The following is a 6762-nucleotide window of genomic DNA, read 5'->3' on the forward strand; positions in this document are numbered from 1 at the left end:
TTTCAGAGCATCTCCATGAAGCTTAATATCGATAATAGCCTTTCCCAATACCTTCCACTCTCTGCCATGGGAAAAAAAAAATATATATATATATGTATATAATTCTGAAGATTTAGTTGTGAAAAAGATATCTAAACATGACATTAATTAACCCTTTTCTTCTCATGTAAAACACTCCAATTATATGGACTGATGTCCTCAAGCAAAGAAAAAAAAGGATTATAATCTAGCATTTTAAAAAATATCAAAAGCTAAAGAATTTTTTTAATTGCACAAAAAAGGGGGGGAAAAAAGAAATCTCTCATCCAGTACATTAGAGCAGCAATTTTCAACCCTTTTCATCTCATAGCACACATAAACTAATTACTAAACTTCTGCACCACACCAAAAAGATATATTTTCTGCCCATCTGACAAAAAAAAAGTATAATTTTGATTCATTCACACCAGACAGCTATGGTTATGTTGGCCGTTGTCATTTTTTATTTGACAGTCTAAGGGAAACGAGGTCAGTGCCCTAGACTAAATAGTCAGGTATTGCATGTTTTAAAAATTATTGCAGCACACCAGTTTAAAATCGCTGGATGGAGGAACAGAGGCAAAATTTGGAGTTCTAGGACTGTTTATAAGTCTCGCCAGGGCAGTGTTCAAGTGACAAATTGCTTACAGAAGCCCTGACATAATTGCAGTCCTGCAGGGGCCCGGGGACTCCCAATGCTGCTGAACTCAGAGAGACGATGACAGGCGTCTTCTTGGATGGTCCATTAGGGGAAGCTTAGGCAGAAGCAAATTGTTTCTAAGAAACCTGTGGCTAGTGCTCGGATAGAGATGCAGACAAAGAAACTGCAAAGCCATGCAGTGTGGCCTAGGGGGGAACGTTATGGATTTTGAGATTCCACAGTGTGGATTTCAATCCTGATTGTGCCACTTAAATATCTATGTGAACGTGGGCCTGTTTCTTAACCCAGGTGTCAGTCTCTTTATTTGAATAGTAATAATTAACCACCTGGTTTACACGGTCGTTTGCTAACTAAATGAATGACGTAAGTAAATCATCTAAAGCAATTTCTTGTATGTAGCTGAACCTCAGTGAATGCTCAGACGGCACCTATGTCTGGTATCGGAGGGTAATATGTAAACATTGAGTTTCTAAGACATTCGTGGGCATGGGGCAGAGATGTGACTTGTGCTTTTTACTGTATTTGGGCTACAAGACTTTCCTGTGGCACAAACTCTCGGAGGCAAGCTGTTGCAAGCTGGCTTGTCAGTAGCTATCGGCTCTGGGCAGTTTGGCCTGAAGGAGGCAGTGTAGGAGCACTTCCTGCCTGCCGTGAATCAGCTGTGGAACGACTGGCCTCTCTCTGTTCTGAAATGCAGCCTGGAAGGAAATTAAACAGGCAAGCCCAAGAAAGGCAAACAGGTATTCTGTGGGCTACTTTCATTCATGTCCTGGTTTCCGTCTCAAACAACTCTGCTCTGCCCTTCATTGGAAAGAGATTTAGGAATCAGGAAGAGATCTTAGAACCACAGGGTTTTATCCTGTGGTTACATAATTTGGAAGAAAAAAAACCAACAACCTCAGTTTCTTTCTGCGGAGCACTGAAATAGACAACCTCACCAGTCATCCCATTCACTGAACTTCCCTCCTTTCTATCCCACTTCCCCTCCTCTCTCCTTCTCCCTTCTTGTCTTGTCTCTGGTCCTCATCTTGGGTGCTTTTCTTTTTGCTGTTGCTGCTATTTTTGTCTGTTTGCTCAGCCAGGACCACAGTGTGAGCAATGCAGAGGCTCCGGTGGTGCTTTCCTGGGGATTGTCAACGACTGATGGCACCAAAACGTCTCTTTGGATGCATGAAGGTGACACTGAAGCCACCCAGAACCTGGGAAATTGTCTGCTCCTTTCTCCCTCTCTCATCCTTTGGTTTCTTTGTTCCCAGGCTGAACGCTACAACATTATGGAAGAGCTTGCTTTCTTTTTAGCAATAGATTACAGGTGAGAGATCAGGGCCACGCTAGAAGCAAAAACTACCAGAAGGTAACAAGGAGGAAACCTTTAAACACGAGGCCTTCACGCTTCCGTCCGCCCTGGCAATGCCCGCATCTGATCTGAGTTCCTAGTGTCCCACATATTGCTACGCAGTCAGAAAAGCTATCAGTAAGGTAGATCTTCTGAGACAATCTAGACAGCGGTTCTCAACCTGTGGGTCGCGACCCCTCTGGGGGTCGAACAACCCTTTCACGGGGTCGCCTAAGACCATCGGAAAACACATATATAATTACATACTGTTTTTGTGATTAATCACTATGCTTTAATTATGTTCAATCATGAGGAACTGTATTAAAGGGTCGCGGCATTAGGAAAGTTGAGAACCACTGATAGCAGAATAGCTGGTCGCACAGACACACAAACGGGGTCAGCCGTGCCAGAGTTCCGGTCCCTCTCTGCCATTTACTCCCTCTGAGACAAGTTCCCCCTTTGCGACGAGGGGCAATAGTTGCCTCTTGGTTGAGTTGATGGGAGAGTAAATAAAATATCTTGAGGATGCGGAATGCAATGCCAGGCTTATTACTATTAGAGTCCCATCTTGCTTGATTTTTTTCAGCTGAATTCTAGATTTCTATAAATGGCTGACAGACCCTCACTTTCCAGGGAAGTTTAGACACATACACACATCTAGCAAACAGATGTGCATAGAATGCATGGATATATCTCTTCAGTAATAGGCCATCAGTGTGTGTTGTAGCCCACAGGAAGAAATATGCCCATTTGAAGACACTGGGCACATCTAAATAAGTGAAGATAGGCCCTCTTGCAATGTGTGATATTTGAGTTGCTTTTTAATAGTCCTTAAATATGTATTTCTCCCTTGACCCAGGGTTAACTGACTCATTTAACAAGTGCTGCCTCTGTATAGCTTACATATAGTAGTGTCCACTCCCTACCTACTCTTTTAAAAAAACCTTAATAAGCTAATTAGGGGAAATGCTTCACTCATCACATCATGTTGTGAATGTCTGTCTGCCTGTCTATCTCCCCAGCTAGCCTGGAACCTCCTTAAAGGAAGGAACTGTAATCTCTTCCCTTTTATTTTTTAAAAATTAAGTTAAAATTTACATACAGCAAAATACCCTTCCTTTAAATATCTAATTAGATAAATTTTTACAAAATGTATATATCTGTGTGATCAAAACTCTAAGATAAAGGGCATGTTTATTACCCCAGAATGTTTCTTTCTGCCTCTTTCCAGGAAATTCTCACCTCCCATTGGCAACACTGTACTACTTATATCACCAGAGGTTAGATTGACTTGGTCTTGAGCTTCATACGAATGGAATTATACAGTCCGTATATACTCCGTTGTGTCTGCCTTCTTTCTCTTTACATAATACTTTGGAGATTTCTCCATATTTTTTACCAGTAGTTTGTAACTTTTTATTGCTTACTATTGTTCTGTTGTGCCAGAAATATGTTTATTCATTCTCCTGTTGACAGACATTTGTGTTATTTCCAGTTTGAGGTAATGATAGATTTGATAGCTAATTTTATATGTCAATTTTGCTAGGCTATGGTACCCAGATATTTGGTCAAACACCAATCTAGATGGTGCTGTGAACGTATTTTTTAGAAGTGATTAACATTTAAATCAGTAGATTTTGAATTGACTCTAACTCATAATATTCCATATTGTGGAGGCAGACTACCCTCCATAACATGGGTGGGTCCCATCTGATCAGTTGAAGGCCTTACGAGAAAAAGACTGAGGTCCCCAAAGGAAGAAAGAGTCATGTGTCCAGACAGCCTTTGGACTCACAACTGAAATATTGACTCTTCTCTGGGTCTCCAGCTTGCCCATCTGCTCCTACAATCTCCCGAGACATTTCCTTTGTTGTTAGAGGACCCTGGCTAATACAATGGACAAACTTGCTATAAACATTCCTGCTTAAGTCTTGTGGACATGTCTCCATTTCGTTTGGGTAAATATCTAGGAATGGAATAAAAAAAAATCAGTCAATAGACATACATTTAACTTTATAAAGAAGCACCAAACAGTTTTCCAAAGTACTGCACATTTTTTCACTTCCATCAGCAACCTATGAGAGTTCTGGTTGCTACACATTCTTGTCAACATTTAGTGGTGTCCTTCTTTTTAATTTTAGCTATTATGATGGGTGTAGTGATATGTCTTTATAATTTTAATTTGCATTTCCCTGAGGACTAAAAATGTTGAACAGCTTTTGATGTGCTTATGGGATATTTGTATATCTTCTCTGTTGGACTGCCTGTTCAAATATTTTTCAATTTGTTACATTTTTAAGTGTCCACTCCTAGCATTTAGTAGTCACTCAATACATAACTATTGAATGAATGAATTAACGTTACCGGTATATCATCTGTCAGTGGTCAATAATCTAATATGATTATTAAATCTCTATTTATAATGCTTATAAAGTGCTGAGTATAATGCCTGACACACAGAAGTCAACAACTGATAACTATTAACACCATTCTTATTTTATATTCGAAGAAATGAGGATCAGAAAAGTTATGTGACTTGACCAAGATCACTTAATTATTAACTGCCAAAATTGCTGCTCAATTCTGGGATTCTCAAGTTCTGTATTTCATATTTTGGCTTTTTTTTTTTTTTACTCTTCTTTTTTCTTGATGCAACATCTTTTATATTACGGAGTATTTCATTTTATTAACATTTCTTTTTTATGGAATATATTTGAGTGACATTGATTAATAAAATTACATAGGTTTCAGGTATATAATTCTACAGTACTTCATCTGTGCATTGTGTGTTTACCACCACAAATCAAATTTCCTTCCATCACCATTTATTTCCCCATTCCCTCTTCCATCTCCCTCTACCCCTTCCCCATTCCTCTGGCAATCACCATACTGTTGTCTGTGTCCATGAATCTTTTTTTTTTTTTTTTTTGCTTAATTCCTTCACTCTTCTCACACAGCCCCCAACCCCCTCCCCTCTGACAGCTGTCAGTCTGTTCTCTGTATCCATGAGACTATCTCCACTTTGTTTGTTAGTTTATTTTGTCTCTTATGACAAGATTAATTTTAATCATGTTGAATTTGAGGGGCTTATGGGACAACAGGATGGAGGAGTCCAGTACAACTATGACACTTCGAAGAGAGTTACTCAGGGGTAGAGGTGTGTATAAGACTGTGTAAGCAGTAAACTACAACTCAGTAAAAGACCATACTAGAAAAGGTGTGTTGGGAGTGGTTGAAGAAAGCGCTGGATACATTAGAAATGGAGAAATTCTACTAGTTTGATTCCAGAAAGTTCTATGATGACCCATTTTTTTCATGGGCCTTCCCTGTCCACAAGAATAGGTCTGTAATGATGCAATCATGATCTCTAAGTCTGTCCATAGACACTCCACAGTGTTTTGGCTGCTATTAGAATTCCAGACAAGTGGATCTAGGTTGCCTGCCCATGGGGCCCAGGAGCTCATGGTCATCTGATAACCCCTTTTCTATTTCCTGGAAACCTCAGCATCCCCCTCAGGGGCCCTCACACCAGGCTGACTAATCCCTCCTTCCGCTCTGATTTCACTCTCCTGAACAGGTAGTGTGAGGAGAAGGGAGTGAGTCAGTGCCTTCGCTGGCAGTCCCCAGAGCTGGTGTTAATCTGTGTTATCTTAGCTCTCACAGGGTGAGTAATCATGCCTAGCGAGATCTAACCCTGGAAAACAGGTGCAAATTTCCAAAGGAGGCCTTTGTGACCATAACAGGAGGTTAGCTGATACTCAATCTATATTTATTCCCTGCAACACAATATCGTTTTGGACTGTGGTCTGCAGGGACATTCGGGTTCCCTAAAAATTGATTTCTGCACCAATTACATGGGCATCTCAGAAACACAGACAACAGCCCAGCCTGGACCGGGGGTCTAGCCCAACTTGTGAGGGCTGAGCCGAGACTTCCTCCTGACACCTGGGAGAGGCCAGGCTGTGGGAGGAGAGGGACTAAGCCAAGCCCTTCCTCCTTGGCTGCATACACAAACAGCAGGGAACATGCTGTTCTCTGGGAGGTTGCCAGAAACTTATGAGAGAGTTAGATCAATGCCAAGAATAGATACCAAGGCCTCTCTACCGCCTCAGGAGGGGACACTGTGTGGTGCTGGGTTGCCACAGCCACTCCTTGCTCCTCTAGCCTTCTACCCCAAGAGTACAGACTGTTTCCCTGCACTTATCAACCCCTCGGTTAGGTTTTAAATGATTACTAGGGACGACTGTACATTTATGTAATCACGCTGGCTAACGCCAAAGGCAAATATGTTCCTTCTATGTTTATTTGTTTTGTACCTTGAAGCCTCAGGCCATGGAGCGTGGAGGGAGCACCTAAGGAAAATAACCACCATCTTTGCCCATTTCAAACCGGTCCAAGCAGACTCTGAGCTGCTGCCCTCCCAACTTAGCCTCTGCCCTAGCTTCAGCAAGGCACACAAAGGCTAATTGAAATTCTGCCAGTGCAGGCAAAGCGGAGAGAAAACTTTAATCTCAAAGAGGTAATAGATATCTCTCCATTGATTACCCAGACTTTCTAAATCCTCAGTGTCTCCATCTTGGCCCAGCTCTAAAGCCAAATATTTAGAAATATTCCTTCCTCTCTAATAGTAGTAAGAATCAAGGGTCAATTTAAATAAAAAATTTTACATTTTTATAGTATATTCCCTATATTTGTATAAGGTATAGCTTCTCGTTTGAAACTGTTTGCATAGTTAAGTTTCTAAGAT

The sequence above is a fragment of the Myotis lucifugus genome, unplaced genomic scaffold, assembly GCF_000147115.1.
Source record: "Myotis lucifugus unplaced genomic scaffold, Myoluc2.0 scaffold_15, whole genome shotgun sequence".
Taxonomy (NCBI): Eukaryota; Metazoa; Chordata; class Mammalia; order Chiroptera; family Vespertilionidae; genus Myotis; species Myotis lucifugus.